The 19,370-nt window shown below is 37.3% G+C and overlaps 1 pseudogene; it reads left to right on the top strand.

Annotated features, from left to right (window-relative positions):
* The first annotated feature begins 1,350 nt into the window (after positions 1 to 1,350).
* LOC149842973 (subtilisin-like protease SBT4.14) lies at positions 1,351 to 13,627 on the top strand (annotated as a pseudogene).
* Positions 13,628 to 19,370: the final 5,743 nt, after the last annotated feature.

Below are 19,370 nucleotides of genomic sequence, written 5' to 3'. Positions count from 1 at the left end.
AATTAGATTCAAATTAAATCTAGATTAAATCTAATTAAAAATTAAAACCCGATTCAAAATAAATTCCTAATTTGAAATTTCTTCTAAATCTAGATTAAAGCTTGAATTACAATTTAATCATATCTTAAGTTCAAATAATATTTTAACATTAAATTTGTCTTTATTCTTCTTAAAAGTATCAAAATTTTATGGGTTTTTGTGATCGTTGCAAATTTTTTTCTTTTCTTCCTTTTTAGGAAAAAAAGAGAAAAACTCTCGCAAGGTCTCACTTGACCTTTTGTAGAGATATTTTGAAATTACTCACCTCCATTTTGAAATTTATGAGAAAATGAAGAGACACGATTCACTCGTCGGTACGAGGTTCAACCGTTTCTAGCCCCTTTACCAAAGGTAATCAAACCAAGGATAAAATTCATGCCTTTTGCTTTGCGTAAATTGGTCTAAGTAATTATTCTAAGTTCTTAATGCACATGGAATCAGGCTTGTGCTATGATTTTGAACTTTGAAAATGTGTATGCTCTTTGAAAATGTTTCAGAAACTTGGATTTTTTCAAGTGATTTTGAAATGTATTTAAAAACATTCTTTTAAGAAGTAAACTTTGAAGTTCAAAAATCAATTTTGAATTGAAAGGTTAAAACTTGAATTGAAAGCATGAAATTGAAGATTTTAAAATTGGATTCAAAGTTGAGAACTTTTAAATCTAAAATTAATTGAAAATCAAATTTGAATTGATTTTGAATAAAGAATCAAACTTAAAAATTGATTTTGAGATTTGAAATCATAATTGAACTTGAACTTAAAATTAGAATTGAAGTTTGGAATTTTGAAAGATTGAGTTTTGAAAAATGAACTTATAAATTGAAATTGAATTTGAAATTAAAAGTTGAAATGAAAACTTGATTTGAGACTTGAATTTGAACTCTTGATTTTGAAAATGAAATTTGAAATTAAAATTTAGAATACAAATTTTGAATTTGAAATTAGAATTGAACTTTTAAACTGAATTTACTCTGAATTTTGAGAATTTCAAAAATTGAAATTGAATTATTGAAATGAATTTACTTTGAATTTTGAAAGTGGAAAATCAAAATTGAATTTGAGATTCATTTTGAACTTTGAATTTGTTTTAAAATATAAAGTTGAAACTCAGAATTCCAGTTTAAATTGAATTTGGAATTGGGATTTTGAATGAAAGTTAAAAGTTTGAAATTTGAGAAATGAAATTGAATTTTGAAAAAGAAATTTAACTGAAATCATTTTGGAATTTGAAAATGCAAAATTTGAGAAATGATATGGAGGGCCCGTTGATTTGCTCTCAAAGAGAGATCGAAAGCAATACCCTAGAAAACATGCGGCGAGCTATTCATGAGGAAGAAAGGTGAGAGAGAGAGAGCACCTGGCTGCCGGAGGTGCGGTGGATGGCTGCAGTCGGAGGTCGACCTAGGGTTGGAGCATGACGAGCGAGCGAGGGTGATGCAACCCCCAAATCTCCAAAGGACCGAGGATCCACAGTCGAAGGCCCTCTTCAGCAGACATGAAACCCCCAAAACACGAAAGAACTTGCTGCCTGAGGGGCAGTGGGGCGTAGCTGCAGAGGAGGTCGAGTGATGGTGGTTCGAGCACAGCGAGAGGCATCGTGTAGAGGAGGTCGGGCGACGGTGGCTCCTGAGTGTCGAGGGGGGTTGCTCCTTCACCGGTGGCTAGACGCCAAAAACTCCCAATCTCCCACCGTCGTCGACGCTGGAATGGTGGCAGAGGGGGACGAACCGCAGGACGAAGGTGAGACTTGAGTCGAGACCGAGAGGGGCAGAGGCTAGGGTTTCAACCAGGGCTCTTTTGCTTTGCAGGGACAGAGAGATTTCCCGATCTTTGCAGGGACAGAGAGATTCTGCGATCAGAAAAGATTAGGGTTTGAAATAGAGACGAAGCAACCGATGAGAGAAATATGCGGTTTTGCCTTTCTGACGGAAATGGCAGAAAATGGGGAGTTGGGTCGTGGGTAATTAAGGAAGGGAAGATTTGGTGGATTTCAGAGAGATACATGCAGAGGAGAACCCGATTAGAGAGAGCAGAAGATCGCTAGAGATGGGGTTCATAGATGGAGGAATGGTTGTCATTGCTCGCCAGAGGGACAATGTTTAAAGTGCCAAAAAGAGGCTCATCGGAGGGATGATGGTTGTCACTTTCTAGAGAAAGAGAGAGAGAGAGAGAGAGAGACTAGCCGGTGGTGGGGAGGAAACTGGCCTGGATAGACACTGCGGCAGGTGGAGAGGAGACTGACCAAGATGAATGTTGTTGGTGGTGGGAAGAAAATCAACTTTAATAGAGGCTGAAGGTGATAGGGAGGAAACTAGTGGACCTTGTTGGGTGACGATGGTCATTAGGGAGAAGGCTAGTGGCATAGTGGTGGAAGTGGTGGGAGAGAAAAGGGGAAGGAGAAAGATAGAAGCTGTTTGATCTGTAAATCGGATGATTGTTGGTTAAAATCAGTTGCTGGAAAACATATTCTAATTTTCATATATATATGTATATACTTCTAATGAAAGTAAGGTATATGAGAAACTAATTAGGCTGGTGAACATTGGATTCAAAGTTACATGGAGATTAGTCTTGGGTGTTTATTTCGACAACAACATTACTTGGCATTCCAAGTGGACCCCACAGAAAAAAGGGTGCCAACATTGTAAAAAAAGTACTTTTCTAAAAAAATTGTAGGGTTTTTCTTCATTCGATGTAGTCCATTCAGTTTCTTCCCTATGACCCATCTATCTCTAGCTGAAACCGTATCACCTCATCCCAGCTTCCCCCTCTCTCTAAAAAATAACAGAAAGAGAGTTCAAAGTTGAAAAGGTTGGTTTATTTTCTTTGTATGTTTTTCTTGTTGAATGCATTTCCCTTTTCGTCTTCCTCTGATGGTCCATTTTTTTCTTGTTGATGTGAGGATCATTGATTTTTTTTTATTTTCTCAAATTTGGGGTTTGTGGGTTTGGTTGGGCTAAAAAAGGTAATTGAGAGAGCATAAGGAAAAAATAAGGTAAGAAACTTATCTTTGTGTTTTTTTTTTATTTAACAAATCTCTTATGCTTTCTTTTGAGAGGAGAGGTGGGGACCATTGATTTCTAAGTTGCTTTTACAACTTCCATGCCTACCCACCACATTCTCTCTCTCTCTCTCTCTCTCTCTCTCGTAGTTTGAAGAAACACTTTTTTGTAGGCCCACCCTCACAAATTTGTTATTTTTGTTCCTTTCCATCATTTGGGTTTTTGTGATTAATCGTTTCATTTTCTATGTGCCTTAGCTTAATATTAGCCAAATATATTTCAACTAGTTTGGAAGTGGCTGGTCAAACCCCATCTGAAGCTCAAGGTGGGGTTATAATGTGATTAGGAATGACAATGAATCGGGGAAAAATGGGGCCCCACCTTGGACCGGGTATGTAGGACATGAAACGAGGATGGAGGTTAAAACAAAAATGTATGCAGGGGTGGAGGTGGGGTTGGACTTGCGCTTTCTCCTACCTCGCCTTGCCTCCCCACCCACCCAATCACGGATCCCTATTAGTAAAACTTTCTCTCCTTCTTTAGGAATGGTGGTGGACCAAGGGGAAATGGGGTCCCACCCCACCTCGGCTTGTTTGGACAGGGGATGGAGGTGAGGATAATTGTTAAAATTAAAAGTTGTGCGGGGATGGATGGCAGAATTTTAAGACAAGGCGAGGGTGAAGACCTTGTTTGATCCCTACATGTGATGCATTTTTTTCTAATACTAAGCCAAACCCACAAACCCCAAAATTAAAGGGAGCAAAAAATCAATGATCCTCACATCATCAAGTAAAATGAACCATCAGAGGAGAACAAAAAGGGAAATGCATTCAATAAGAAAAACACAAACAAAAACCCTGACTTTTTCAACTTTGAACTCTCTTTCTGTTATTTTTTAGAGAGAGGGGTTGGGTAGGTTGGGAGTTAGAAGACGGGTTTAGTTAGAGAGAGACGAGGGCAGAGGGAAAGGAAAAACTAAATGGGCTGCATCGAATGAAGGAAAACCTTGCAACTTTTTTATAAAAGTATTTTTTTCTTTTTCTTTTCTTAATGTTGGGGGCTTTATCTTTTGTAAAAGTATATATATATATATATATACACAGTCTGGTATAGACTGTGCTCTGCACAGTTTGGGTAAAGACTGTGCTCTGCACAATCTTTCTCTCTAAAGACAGAAGTATATATAAAAATATATAAAAGATATATTTTTTTTAGTTTTTATAAATTTTTGTCCTAAAGAATGGACAAAAATAGACTCGATCAATGTTGATCGAGTGCAAAACATGGACGAACTCGGCCTTGACTCGTTGACCAAGTTCGAATTGGCATTGACCGAGTCCGGGCCGTGTCCGAAGCCGCACCTGTGTTGGGGCGTGTCGACTCGGGTGCAGTGCCTCCTTAGCCGAGTCCGTGTGACATAGATATTGGGGTTTTATTTTGTTTTTATTTTGGGAGGATTGACACACTTTTCACATCTTTTTTGAGCTTCTTCAAAGATTTAGAACGATGTGATTTAGAAAATGAACTTTTATTTTATATAATTCTAATTTCATTTGGCATCAGATAACTTGTTTGATGTTGTTTTGTATAAATTTCACATATAACAGTCAGAGTCGTCTCAATTACATTATTATTCTCTGTTGCATAATCTACATTTTTGCTTGTGTAGCTTTTTTTGCAGCTTTATGGTCTTCATGGTGGAGGCAGTTCTTTTAATCCTTACTAGTTCAGCTGATTTAAGCATGTGCTCAACAAGGTTATTGCTGAAAATGGAATTGCTCCTCGTATATATTTAAATTACTAAAAATGAAGGTGTTGATGCAGTTTGTCATAGCTCTGGGATCTTCATTATCGGTTCTCAGCATGCACTAATGCAACTTCTATCTTGCTTTATGATTCATATTATTTTGATCAATCCTGTTACTATTGTAGCTTGTTTGTAAGGGAGTTTCTATACAAATTTTCAATCTCTATAGTGATTGGTTTTACTACTCCAAGGTTATACATGCAGTTCGATAAGTTTCATGACAACATTTCATGTTAAAAAGATGGGCTTTTAATGAGTCTTTCAGCCAGCTAGACGTGTGTGAACCTTATTCCTCTTTATGTTTGGTGAGTTTCAAACAAAAAGCAATCAATTGTTACATGGTTGCTGTTAGCTTACAACATATTTACTCAGGACAACTTTTCTATAGGTTGCATTTTAAAGGCCTTGGAAACGGTAGGGCACAACCTCTCTTTCTTATGATGTAATGAAAGAAGTGGAAGATGAAAAGACAAGAGCCACTAAAGGCATACAATAGCAAATTCACTATGTGCTCAACCACGAGTCCTTTAAGGACAATACAAGAAGCCTACAAGGGCTAATACAAGAGAACAAAATATAAAAAATAAAGCTTTTATTGAAGAAATGCTTAGTAAAAGCAATGAGAACAAAAGTGTGCAAACAACTCCTATATATACAAGTGATTGGCTCAGTGGGCTGTAACTGTGTTTTTTCAATCAGCTGGATGATTTGCAGTCAAATGGAAGTTGTATGGACTCATAGTTTGACTCTAGTGTAGTCTAATGTGGTTGCTTATCTATGTTTTCTGCATCTGCTAATGTTTTTTGTAGCAGGTGTATTGGGATCAGTGGACTGTAACTGTGTTTTTTCTATTCTCTATCCTCTGTTGCAGCAAGTGATATCTCATCACCTGCTATAGTACTATTATGCTAAAATTCACATGATTCACAAGATAAACAACAATGTCGCTAGCAAAAGTTAATTTGGATAGATAAGCCTATGAGAAGGTCTTAGAAACTATGACAAATCTGTCCATTAAGTTTTTTCTTAATATTTTTGCCTTTTTGTTGCCTGAAAAATTTAGGTGCCTTGGTTAAACTACTTGTGTAAGTTATCACTTGAGAAAATCATGTGCCATGTAAGTTGTTACCTCAAAAAATTCAATTGTTCGCTATGATTTTGACCAGACAAAAGAGCAAAACTGTCAAGAATAAAGTGAATTAGTCTCGCATCATTCAAATTTTTGGTACATAAACAAGTTTTTTATTAGGGTTTGAAAAATCAATATCCCATAATTATTGTTATCTTTCTAAACCCAAAAAAGCATGTTTTTCATCAGAAAGTTAACGTAATTTTGTCAAAAAAGCATAATTCAACTGTAGATTCTTAGCAAATTGACCATATCAAAACACATCTATATCACCGGATTGCAGGACACTAGTTACACTATACAAGTTAACACTCCCAACGCAAAGAATATGTGGATCGAATAATGGAAAGAGAGGTGCACCAAATTAAACACTTATGATGGTCTTTGTTACTGGTTTTTTGTTTTTTAATATTTTTGGCGAAGCCAAATGAACTTGCTCGGTAGGTTGTGGGCCAAGTAGCAGGTCCAGTACATGGCTGGGAATGGAACCATTGACCCACATTTAGGGACAACATTGCAAGGTTCAAAGCAAACGTTTGGCTCCATGGAATCCCTGAATGTCCATAAGAGCACGGAAGACTGACTACTTTCCAGGCACACAATTTATGGTCTGTCAAGGTCTATGTTTCACTTACACTAACAGAATCATTGACTGGGTTTTACCTTGGGATCAAAACAGGTCCGGATATGGATCCGGTCTTGATTGAATCGACACTGGATCTGATCTTTGAAAAGTGGCATAGCGTAGGGGTGAAAAATGGGTCTGAAGCTTCAATCCTATTCCGAAGTAGATCTGACCTATAAAATCTGATATTCAGATAATCCATATCCGAATATGACAGATTTGGAACAAATAATTTGGGGTTGGGGAGGATCATTTTACCCTAAAAATTCATACAATCAGTTCCTTGTTTATTGGAGAATTTTTTGTACAAAGCTGAGGATAAGCATGATCATCTTCACTTGCCATTAGCTTTTTTACGTTTGACACAGTTCAAGGTGGTTCAAGCCAAAAGCTTGGATACCCCTTGAAATTGAACCGAATCATAGGACCCGAAGCTCATGGTCTTCCAACCACTTGATGAGCCTTTTAGTTTTAAGACAACAATTGTAGGCTGTAAATATGTTCAATTTACTAATTGACAGCAAGTCCTTTGAAGATACCCTAATTCCCAATTAATAGGGCAATCAATCGGTTCAAAACGTATAAGATGGGTGGTTCTACATTTAGGGTTTACAAAAAAGAAATGACGAAAATTAGGAATTGAGTCAGATCTGGACCAACCTCACCTATGCCAGAATTGGGCCCTGCTCCATTGTCCAGGGCTTAAGCCTGCCTGTTTTAACAAATGGATCTCCAAGCACGGTTTGTCTAATTGATCAGAAATGGTCATCAATGGGACTGGATCCAGACGGACTTTTGATCCAAACTACAAATTAGACATGCTACCCATACATGAATTTTAAAATAAGATCTACTTATATATTTAGATCGACTTCATATTTATGTTATTTTGGACTCAATCTGAATCTATTTAGATCCATGCATGTGTGGGAATATATACAACAATACAAATCAACCTATTTATGCTTATTTCCATGAAAACTCTCGTTTACAAACACTGTCAGAATCAGTACTACCATATAAAACTTCATATACGAGTTCAACTCTACTGCAATTTCAGTTCGGATCCATATTTGCAGCATTAAATTCAAGTTCGGATCCAGGTTGCTGGGATCCAGCTCATATATTGATTTTCCATTCTTTGTAATGCCAAGGGTATCTTTATGATTGTCTAAATGCAGAAAGTTTTCTAACATCCAGAATTTAAGGGAAAAAGATCTCAACCACAGGCTAGCAACTGATCACCTTATTAATACTTACCACGTGAAAACAACTTATCGATCTTCTCCTTGCCCTCCATTGTGTCTAGCAAAAGTGAAGGTTCTGCTTGGGAAGTAGAGCGATTCTTGGGAATTAAGGATTCCAAAATGCATTTGTTTTTCCGTTTGGCATGCATGTAAAAGGCAGTCAAAGAAAAAGAATCCAAATTCCTTTCAAATAAATTCCCTTATTTTTCCTACCAAATCCATTTTACCAATTTCTTCCAAGTATCTTTTGCCAAACAGATAAAGAAAAATGGGTACTTCAAAAATGTCCTTCATAATTTGCTTCCTATTACTCACGGTGGTCCATTGCAGTAGCACCACGGAAAGGAAGGTAAGTAATTGATGAGACTAGCTCAAATTTATTTCTCACAAGTAGGTAGCTAGTGAGTCAATTGGATATCATTTTGCCTATTTGATTATTTGGAAGTCATAAATCTCAAGCAATTATTGGTGGTTCACATAACTTAAGATTTTCTGTTGATACTTGACATAGATTAATCATTTCATATATTAAACTGTCTAACATTGGCAGTCATACATCGTGTACATGGGAGACGTGCCATCCAATTTTCTCTCAGACACGCACCATCACATGCTTGCATCTGTAACCGGCAGGTCGCTCTCTCTCTCTCTCTCTGTTTCTCTTTTGTTTCTCTCCCATCCAATATTTTGTTGGATGTATTTTGGTAATGTTGAATGGTGAATGTTCTCCTTTCTCTCTCTCCCTCTCTCTCCCTCTCTAAATCCATCGACAGGTGAAGTCTATCATGATATATATTTGGAGTCTTGAAGATTTATGATTTTTGGACATCAATTTTTCAAACATTATAAAAACCAACCATGTCTTGAAACCAAACACTACGTGCCTTGATCCGTATAATACCAGGCACACAGATCTCATCTGTATGATCAAACTTTTAAAATAAAACAAAAAAAATTCATACAACCCATATAACATGCTTCATTTAGCACTCTCTCTCTCTCTCTCTCTCTCTCTCTCTCTCTCTATATATATATATATATATATATATATATATATATATATATATATATATATAAACCTAGCTTTCCCAAACAATCATGGCTGGTGCCACATGATGTTTTCCAACCAATCCTACATCAAAATGGTAGCAGTAGTATCTCAAATGAATGAGTTTTTCTATCAAACTTAAGTTTCGAAAATTTATTTGTTATTGATACTAAATCATAAATGTGTATACTATCCAAAAAGTTTCCACTCGTTCACAATTAATTATTGGCATTCCTTGAGCATGTGATGAGCAATTTGCTTTAATTTCATGAAATTCATTTTGGCAGCCATGACATTGCAAGAGAGACAATGGTCTACAGTTACAATTGAAGTTTCAATGCATTCGCTGCAAAACTCTCACCGGAGGAAGCAAAAAGTTTAGCTGGTTAGTATGAAACACAAGTACATTGACTATTGTATACACAATCAATTTTTCCAATAGTTTAGCTTGTTTAATATACAATTACTTAATAATGTGCAGAAACTGAAGGCGTGACATCAGTATTTCCTAATTCCTATCACAAGCTTCACACCACAAGATCGTGGGATTTCGTCGGCTTCCCTTTGAATGTAAAAAGGCAGCTCAAGTTTGAAAATGATGTCATCATTGGAGTTTTGGACACAGGTAAGCATTAAAGGGTATTATAAATGTAAGCAATGGTTTGATTAGATATGAATAAGTTGTTCCTTGGTTTTCTAGCCAACTTGACCCAGTCACATTTGTTGCTCTTTTTATTTTATTTTATTTTGAAGGAGCTCTTCTTCTTCTTCTTTTCATAAAATTGATTCTTTTCAAGAAAATGATGCCATCTTTCCTCATATAAACATAGGTATCAGCCCCCAATCACAGAGCTTTGACGACAAGGATCTTGGACCTCCTCCTGCTAAATGGAAGGGCACATGTGAAAGATCTGAGCATTTTAGTGGGTGTAACAAGTATGCTCTCTCTCTCTCTCTCTCTCTCTCTCTCTCTCTCTCTCTCTCTCTCTCTCTCTCTCTCTCTCTCTGATTCATTCAAAGATTTACACTCCCAACCTTCAATAATTAAATTGACACAGCAAACTCATCGGAGCCAACTATTATAGAATAGACGGACCCTTCACGCAACTTCAACCCTCTGATATACTACCTACAGTTGACACTAAGGGTCATGGCACCCACACAGCATCAACTGCAGCTGGTGTCCAAGTTCCAAACGCAAGCATGTATGGGCTTGCTAATGGCACTGCGCGGGGTGTAGTCCCTGCAGCTCGCCTTGCTGCATACAAGGTATGCTGGGAAGACACTGGCTGCTCCGACATCGACATTCTTGCTGCCTTCGACGATGCCATCGCCGATGGTGTTGATGTGATCTCAATCTCCATAGGCGGCATGAACAATGGATACCTCAAGGATGCAATATCGATCGGGTCGTTTCATGCCATGAGTAAGGGAATTATCACGGTGGCGTCGGCCGGGAACGATGGCCCTGACCCTGGCATGGTGGAGAATGTGTCACCATGGATCCTTACGGTGGCGGCGAGTTCCATTGATCGGCAGTTCAGAACCAAACTTGCACTGGGCAATGGCATGCAGATTACAGTATACCTTTGGCTCTTCACTAAAATTTTTCTTCACAATCTTTTTTTCTAGCTAGGTCGCTTGTTTTAGCTTATATATTAAGTTTGTTAATTTGGTTCTTCTTTTTAAAATGACAGGGCATATCATTAAATACTTATTCCCCGAATAAGAAATATTACCCACTCATCACTGGGGCCCAGGCAGGAAGCAGTTCAGGTGGCTACGAGCCATATCCAACGTAAGAACAACTGCATACTTGTATAGTCTTTGCGTTCCTCGGGAAAGTTCAAGATAATTTTTAGAAATTCTTGGGGTTCGTTTGCGCGTGTAGTGTATATATATATATATGTATATATATATATATAAAATCTCACGTACTTCTTAAAAGAATTCGCTACAAGTGGCAATCCTTAGGTTTTTGACCATAGAGATCTGATCCGTACGGTTATATTTGTCAAAAAATATTTTTCAAAAGTGGGTTGAAGATTCGCACCCTATAAAATGTCTGCAATTGGATTATAGCTTGTACTCATGATTGCTTAACAATTTGTTTGCAGTTTTTGTGATCAGACTCTAGATCCCAACAAGGTGAAAGGGAAGATTGTTCTTTGTAATTTGGTAAAAGGAGACCTTGACTCCAGTGTTAGGGACATTGGAGGGGCTGGAATCATCTTTCAGAGTTACAAAAGCCAAGACGCAGCTTTCCCTTTTGCTCTACCAGCAGTTTTAGTGGATACCAACAAATCAATGACAATAAATGATTACATCAATTCCACTAGGTAAGTAAATTGAAACTCGATCTCCTCACTTAAATTCCTGACATGGGTAACGGTTACAATGAAACCTTGAAGTGAGAGGCTTCCATGCATTGACCACCACTATACAATCATCTTCACTCCCTTTTTGCGCAATTGCGTTGTTGTTGTTGTTGTTGCGCGGTGGCGTGTATCGTAGGTGACGATCCTTCTCTGTCAGCCTACAGCTCCTTCCTTCTCGGTTGGGCCCCTAACCTTGTTCATCTAGCTAATTCTAGAGGAGGATAGGGTTATTTGTGACACAAACCCATCCTTGAATATCACCCGAATTCGTATTTGGGAAGCAATTCGATGTCAATATAAAGTTAAGCAATGGAGTAGTCATATCTGGAACTCTAATTAAAGCCCACCCACGATATTTGGCCACATCAATAAGACTGCCAACTCTTGACAATGTTGTCTGCAATGGGAGACTGAAGCCAACAGACCTTCCAAAAACCTGATTTTGCCATCTTAATTATTCTCCAAAGCTCTATGAATTGCTATATTACATCACGTATATACTTGTTGCACAAAGATTGTTCCAAACATCATCCATTAAAATTGATTTTTTCCTCTATTTTTCTTGAAGGTCGCCTTATGCAGTTATATACAAGTCTTATACAGTTAATGTGAGCATTCCACAAATTGCATCTTTCTCATCTCGTGGCCCGAATACACTCTCACCAAGAATCCTCAAGGTAATGCAGTATTTTACATGCTTAAAAGGGAGAGCAAATCGGGTCATTGGCTGAGTAGGTACTCTGCCCAATGACTGGATGCCATGCATCCCCTTCTGTCCTCTAAATGATCGGATAGTGCTAATCATTGTTGCTTGATCTAATAACCATACCCTTGATTACAGCCTGATATCACTGCCCCTGGGCTAGATATTCTGGCCGCATATACACCATTATCTTCAATGACTGGGAAGAAGGATGACGAACGAATGGTTAACTATAATATAATGTCTGGAACTTCAATGTCATGTCCTCATGTGAGTGGTGCGGCTGCATACGTCAAGTCTTTCCACCCTCGTTGGTCTCCTGCTGCAATCAAGTCTGCTCTCATGACCACAGGTAAATTTGTTTTCTATTTTGTTTTATTTAATATTTTTCCTCTATAATATTTGCTTTGCATTGACAATGATGCCTTAAAACAAATAAAATACACACTAGTATCTGATTGTAGATGTATAGATCTGTCTTTGTGGTTTCGTAAGTTTGATCCTTTACTTCACTCAAAGAATTCTATAGTTGGTAGATTGCATCAAAATAGTAGTGTTGTTCTCTGTTTTTGCTTCGGTCTGTAAATGTGTGAATTTGGAAATCCATTGATTTGCCTTTTGCAAACAAAAATATAATTAGAGATTCGCCAAATAACATGCCAATAGTTCTATATTGCAATTCATAAAAATAATCTGCAAAATGTCTCTGCTCTCTCCATTGAAATGAATACTCAATTCTCAACATGGTAGGTGCCTATTTTTGCCAATATAAGGGGGAAAAAAAAAACCATGGCAGGTGCTTACAAATAGTTGCAACGAGGGCAGTTGTCATGCTATTTGAATTGATGTTATATTCCATCGCAACTGCACATCTCACTTGATGGAGCTATCTATGTATGGCCCCCCGCTTTAACATTCTCATGGTTTCCAAGTGAGATGTACAAGATCGATTGAATACAACCCATGACCGTAACTGCTCTAGATGTGCCTAACCTTGGAAGTTGCTAACCCAGATAGCCCATTATGTCTGAAGATTGAAAGGTGCCTATACCATATCTTTAACCGTTTTTCTTTCTCATTTCCAGCAAAGATGATGGACCCAAGGTTGAATGAGGACGCAGAATTTGCCTACGGTTCGGGTCTATTTGATCCAAGACATGTTGTTCACCCAGGCCTAGTGTATGACATGGACCAATTGTCATACGCCCAATTTCTATGTAAAGATCACATAGACGGTGCTGCCTTGGGAATCGTGACTGGTGGTCAATATAACAACTGCTCCGCCATACCTGCCGGCCAAGGCTATGATGGTCTCAACTACCCATCGATGCAGGTCCAAGTTAACAATGGATCCGACCCGATCCATGCCGTGTTCTATCGCACAGTGACCAATGTTGGTGCAACAACTTCAGTCTACAAAGCAATGGTCAATGTCCCAAGTGGGCTTAAGATCAGTGTCACACCAGAAACTCTCTTATTTAGCAGATGGGGACAACGTCTATCCTTTAAGGTAGAGGTGAATGGTGATCCTCTTGGCGCCAATCCTATGGCATCAGCTTCACTTGTTTGGGATGATTTAAAACATAAAGTCAGAAGTCCCATCGTTGTATATCAATTGGCTCCATTCCAAGGAATCACCCACATGTAAAATGTCAAACTTTCATGATATTGAAATTACACTTTTACTTTATAAGAAGAATTGTTCTTTTAGTAATTATTTTTTCATGTAAAACTTATTTATGACTTATTTTGGAGAAGAGGCTCAAGGATGAGCAAAAATGCAGGCTTTATCTACCCTTTTTAATATTACTTTTTTCTCTCTTCAATTATTACTTTCTTCTACTTCAGTTTCCTAAATGCTTCATATTCAAATCTTAAAGCTTGCGCTTGGAAATGAAACGATGCATGGTTGAAGTGTTTAGTCTGCACGCAATAAGTTTAGAGTTCAAATCCTATTTGTTATAAGTTTGAAACAATAATTTATTTTGTAAATGAGCCGAGTTTGAGTTTGGCTTAGTAGGTTTATGTTGTAAATTCTATTATTTTCAACTATGAACAAGTATATATATATATATATATATATATATATATATATATATATATATATATATATATTGTAAATGAACTAGCTTGTACTTTGCTTGTTTGGCTTAGGCTTTTCACGAACTCAACCGTGGCTGAGTTCAATCAAGAAATGAGCTGAACTTGAACACCCTCTACAATCATGGATTATCATATGGTGTTTATATATTCTCCAACAGTTGAGTTTTTCTTCAATCAGACAATACATATTGTTTTTATTTTTTATTTTTTAATTAATATTCTTTTAAGGAAGTAAAAAGTATGTTTTAGATTCTGAATTTTCAAGATTTTGGTATGTCTTTAAATTAAGTGCTAAACATTAACGGATTATAATACTTTGTATTGTAAAGTTTTAAATGCATTGTGAGCCATCCCTTTCCACTTTTTGAAAAACATGTTGAGATGTAAAAACTTCACAACAGTTGGTCGGTTGAGGGACAATGGCAGATTAATGTAGCTAGACAACATAGTTTAGCCAACAGCTTCAGGTTTTGATGTGATCATTGTCAGGAATGAGGATTAGGAACAATAATGACAAAATAAGGTGAAAATACGAGAAAGATAGAGAGTAAAATATGACCTCTTGTTACTAGATACCGGCCACCCTTTTTGCGACCTGACTGCCAAATCGCTATCACGGGGGAGGGGGGGACCTTCCTCCAAGGGTGACTCGTTCTCCACAGCATGGCAAAAACTGATGACAATCTCCAATTGATGGGGTTTCAACTGGTTAGTCCGTGCTATTTTTGTGAGTGTGTTGTGGAATCTAATGAGCACCTCTTCGCTGGGTGCATATGGTTTAGAAAGCTGCAGGAGTTCTTCTGGAACGAGGTTACGGCTGATAGTTTTTGCAGTCTGTGAGATGTGTTCCTCGCTCCCCCAAAAGGATCGGGCAAAAGGGACTACGAGTGGAGTAGCTGGGTTTTGATTTCAATGGCAGCTGATTTGGTTACACAAGAATGAGATTGTTTTTTAGAGGGCAACCCCAAGCATAAAGTTATTACAGGTTAGAACCACCAACAAGTGTAGAGAATGGATGATGTTGAAGAAAGCAAAAAACAGGAGCAACGTCTTGCTTCCGGACATGTTGGTACAACATGCTCATGTTTAGCGGTTCTAGAATTGGGACCTCTTTTGATAGCTCATCTCGAATTCAGCTGTCTCAATCACCGTGTTTTTAATTATATTTGTATATGTCATGAATTAATTTCTACAAAATGAGAATATTTGCCTTTCTTCTAAAAAAATAAAATCTTCACAAAACATATATCTTGTTAAATAAATTATAAATAATAAATATATAAGATTCAGTTGATGAAACACTCAAATATTGGAGAAGGAGAGCTGCCTGATAATCATTGGTTATAGATTTTGGACCTTCTTTTGGTTGGATTATATCTTTGCTTTACTTATGCACACACAAGTGCCTGTGTGGATGGTTCATGGGATTAAAGCTCCCTCAAATAGTGATTTTCTTCCAAATGATTAATGAATATGATGCAAGGGTCTAGAGTGGGATAGTAAAAACTACACCACGATCTATGCTATTGCATACTAAACTATCAAAACACTAAAAATCGACTGAAGATAAAACAAAAATTTTGGAAGGTTAAAAGAATAAAAAATAAATCTCTAATTGTCCCAAATTTGTTTGAACAATGATTGTTTATAGAAAAAGGCAAAAGTTTATGAATCCAAAATCAACCTAAAGCCTAATAAAAAAACTGAAATCCAATTTAAAATTCAAATAACAAAAATATATGCAAAAGGATCCAATCAATGCAATGATTCTTAGGCAATACAAGCAATTTTGAATTTAATTAACTATGACAAATCTTGAGAGTAGCCGAAACCCATTGCAGGCCGCCACGAGGGACAAGCTTCATTTGAGACAGTGAATGGGCTACATCACTGTGCTGGTGTGGGCATTTCGGTGTGTGCGTGAGTTTTTCTATGTGTGAACACCCCAAATTTTTCAAAGATTTGCAAAAGTGACCTTTTTGCCCCTGGTTCCATTTTCTGAGAAAATCAAAGCGATTTTGAAGCTAAATTTCAGTCATTCTTCAGATTTTCGGAATGAATTCCATATTGATATACTCAAAATTCAATTCTGAATCCAAACCCAGTGTTTTAAATCCAAATCTGAGCCCCGTTGTCCGATTTCCAAATTAAAATTACAAAAATACCAAAAATGGCTCTAAATGGCTCAAGCAGTTCATCTGACACTCTGTTGAATCCCCAACCCTATATTTCTCAATTTGAGGTTGTAAACCTCAAATATTTCCTAAAAATCCGGACATAAATCCACTTTCTGAAGAAATTTTCTCAAAAGTCGCCTTGAGTTCTCAGAAAACTCCCTTTTGTAAATATTTTACAAAAACACAAAAAAAATAGTTTTAATCTTTGGTTTATCGTAAGATTTTAGGATTTTATTCTAAAAATGCAAAAAAATGGAAAAATAACATAAAAACCCAAAAAAAATGGGAAAAGCTACAAGAAAAACGAATGATTTTTAAGCTTTTTGAAGCGATTTTGCCAAAAACCTCACTTTTAACCACTTTATAAAAATTTCTTAAAAAGTGGACCTCCTTTATGATAAAGTGGAGAATTCCAATGACTCCTTCCTGCGCCTCTCTCCTCCTTTCTCCATCATCCGATCCTCAACAAACCCTCTTCTCTCCACCCTTAATCTTCAACCATTTCCTCTTCCAAAGCTTCGATGATCTCTTTAAGAAGAGACATCAATCCTCCTTTGTTGAGGATCATCCATTTTTTTCTGGTATCGGCCATCTACATTCACCCATCCATTTTCTTTCTGAACATTCCATACAACAACTTTGTCTCACGCAATAATTCCCGAAGCTCCAGTAATCCTCTTCATTTCCCCTTTGTCTTTCTTCTCATTTCCTGGGTGAAAAGAGTCCACTAGTCTGAAGCTCCAGCAAATCTTCGAGTGGCGGGAATCGATTTACAATCCATCATCATCGAGCATTGGTTTTTCTGCTGAAGCATCCATCATCGACCATACGATCTTCCTTCTGAAGAACTACGAATACAGAATCCCTGCAAAGATCAGGTAAAGCTCCTTTCCTCCTTCTGCTTCCTCTGTAAATTTGCCCCTTCCATTTTTTTTTTCTCCCAGAATCTCTTCTTTTGGGCTTTCTTTTTCTTTAATATTGTAGCAATATCGCAACATCGGTCTGCCTATAGCAGCCCCGATTCGCGTTTTTGCAATAAAAATTTGGCCCCCTCTGCTGGGTTACATCTCTCTTATCATTGTTTCATGCATTTCGATTTTCGTCCCTTCTGGTCATTTTCCTAATTTCTGTCTAACACTATGGATTTTGTACTTGAGTCAATACTGTCGTTGATCTGCAAGCTTGTTAGCTTCAGACCCACGTTTGTATCATGCCCCATGGCATTGACGACATGGAATCCTTTGCATTATGGATAATTGCCCTGCATTTTTTTTTTATTTATGATCTTGTTTTTAAGCCTTAACCAATCACCACGCACGATCCTGCGAGTTCGATAACTCCATTGTTGTCATACAGGTCACCGTTATAATTCACACCTTTTATTTTATTTTCTTCTACATCCAATCTTTAATCCCATTTGCTTTTATGTTTAATATGCGTTTTATCTGTCATGTGAATTTTGAATTCCTGTTCTCATTCGATAGTTAATTACATTTTTAATCTACTGGTAACCTGTTGATTTCATCTTCTCCTGTTTCAATTTTTTTTATTCTGGTATTAGCACATTATCTGTACTGTAAATAATTCAATTTCTGGAGTGATTGTATTTAGAACTTGGACCCTTTTCTGCACTTCATATGATATATCTTTACTAAAGGGTATCTTGACAACCAATATGGGCCCTGGTTGAATAATATGGAGCTTGCTTTAAACAGAGTAAATATGTGCTTACAACATTGGCCTCAACAGATGGTGGCCTCCAAGTCATTTTGCCTTTAATGCAACTTGTTTCTTGAAATCCAACAATTTGACATTTCAACACAATAATGTTGGCAACAATTTTAGACAAAACAGGCAGTTACATGGTTAAACTATCATGAGTTATGCATAATTTCAGCAAGATCTTGGTGCCAGAGGTTTGTACATAAACATTGGATTGAGCTGCAAGAAAAGGATGTTTTAATTCTAAATGGTGGAATTAGCATTCCTTCCAGGATTTCAATTTCATCCAACAGGTGTAGAGTTGTGCTATTTTACTTAAAAGGGAACATCTGTGGGGACAGATTCAGCACAATGTTATTTCAAAGCTGGATATCCACAAGTTCGATATCTGGGATCTCCCAGGAAAATCTTGTCTTCATAGCAGAAACCAATTCTGCTATAACTGATTTACCATTGATGGTTGCCGACCTTATATGATAAAGCCTTCTCTCCAACTTTTGTCTCTTTTTCTTTATGTCCTCAAAAAAATTTATGTTCATGAGCATTTCTGGTTTAGGTCATGTGATTTAAAGTAACATTGATTGAGTTTCGAGGATGCAGAGTTTTGCCAAAGATGGAGGCAGTTTGATAGAATTCGTGGATAATAACTCCATGCTTTTTTCTGTTCACCCTTCTTCACAGCATATACCCCACCACACTTCTGCGCCTGTACACATATTCCAGCTCCATTCATTTCCAGCAGCATCACCTCCCAATACGATTTCACTACCTTCCACCCATCAGAAAGTTGAAAACCACATTCAAGGCTTCAAGGCTTAACTTTTTTATGTAGGTCAACCACTTAGATCTCCTAGATTCAAAAAAAAAAAGAAATCTCTTAACTAGATTGTTAAAGGTTTTTGGAAAGCTTTTTGTTTGAACTTAGTCATTGTGAGTTGAGTGAAGCACCTGTGAGAGTTGTTCTGCTGGTGAATTTTGAATTTAGATTCATCTTGTTCTGGTTTGTAGTCTCTGAGAACTGAAAGAACCAAGCATCTTGTCCTAGAAATTAGTTTTTCTATTGCACTGTTTGACATTATTAATACTCCTAAAAGTTTCACAACATTATGAGTTACTAGTTCACAAAACCCATGTGTGTCTCTTGATTCATAAGCAGCAGTACTGTTTATATCTATAGTCCATCTGTATCTACCTGTGTTGTCTTCATACTCTCCAAGCAGCAGTCATATTCTTCAAAGGTCCGTTTATAAGTCCAACTCCCATCCAGGCCCATGCATTGTGGATATCGGTTATCTTGTCAGGAGTTGGCATGACTACTTGCAATAAAATTCTGATTCCCATTATCTCGAGGTGTCCTGCCAAGCAGAGCACTCTCTTAAGGCCCTCAAG

Source organism: Nuphar pumila, chromosome 3, assembly GCF_984573655.1.
Source record: "Nuphar pumila chromosome 3, dmNupPumi1.hap1.1, whole genome shotgun sequence".
NCBI classification, from domain to species: domain Eukaryota; kingdom Viridiplantae; phylum Streptophyta; class Magnoliopsida; order Nymphaeales; family Nymphaeaceae; genus Nuphar; species Nuphar pumila.
Note: the sequence above shows the minus strand (reverse complement) of the source record. Positions and strands in the feature narration are given on the sequence as shown.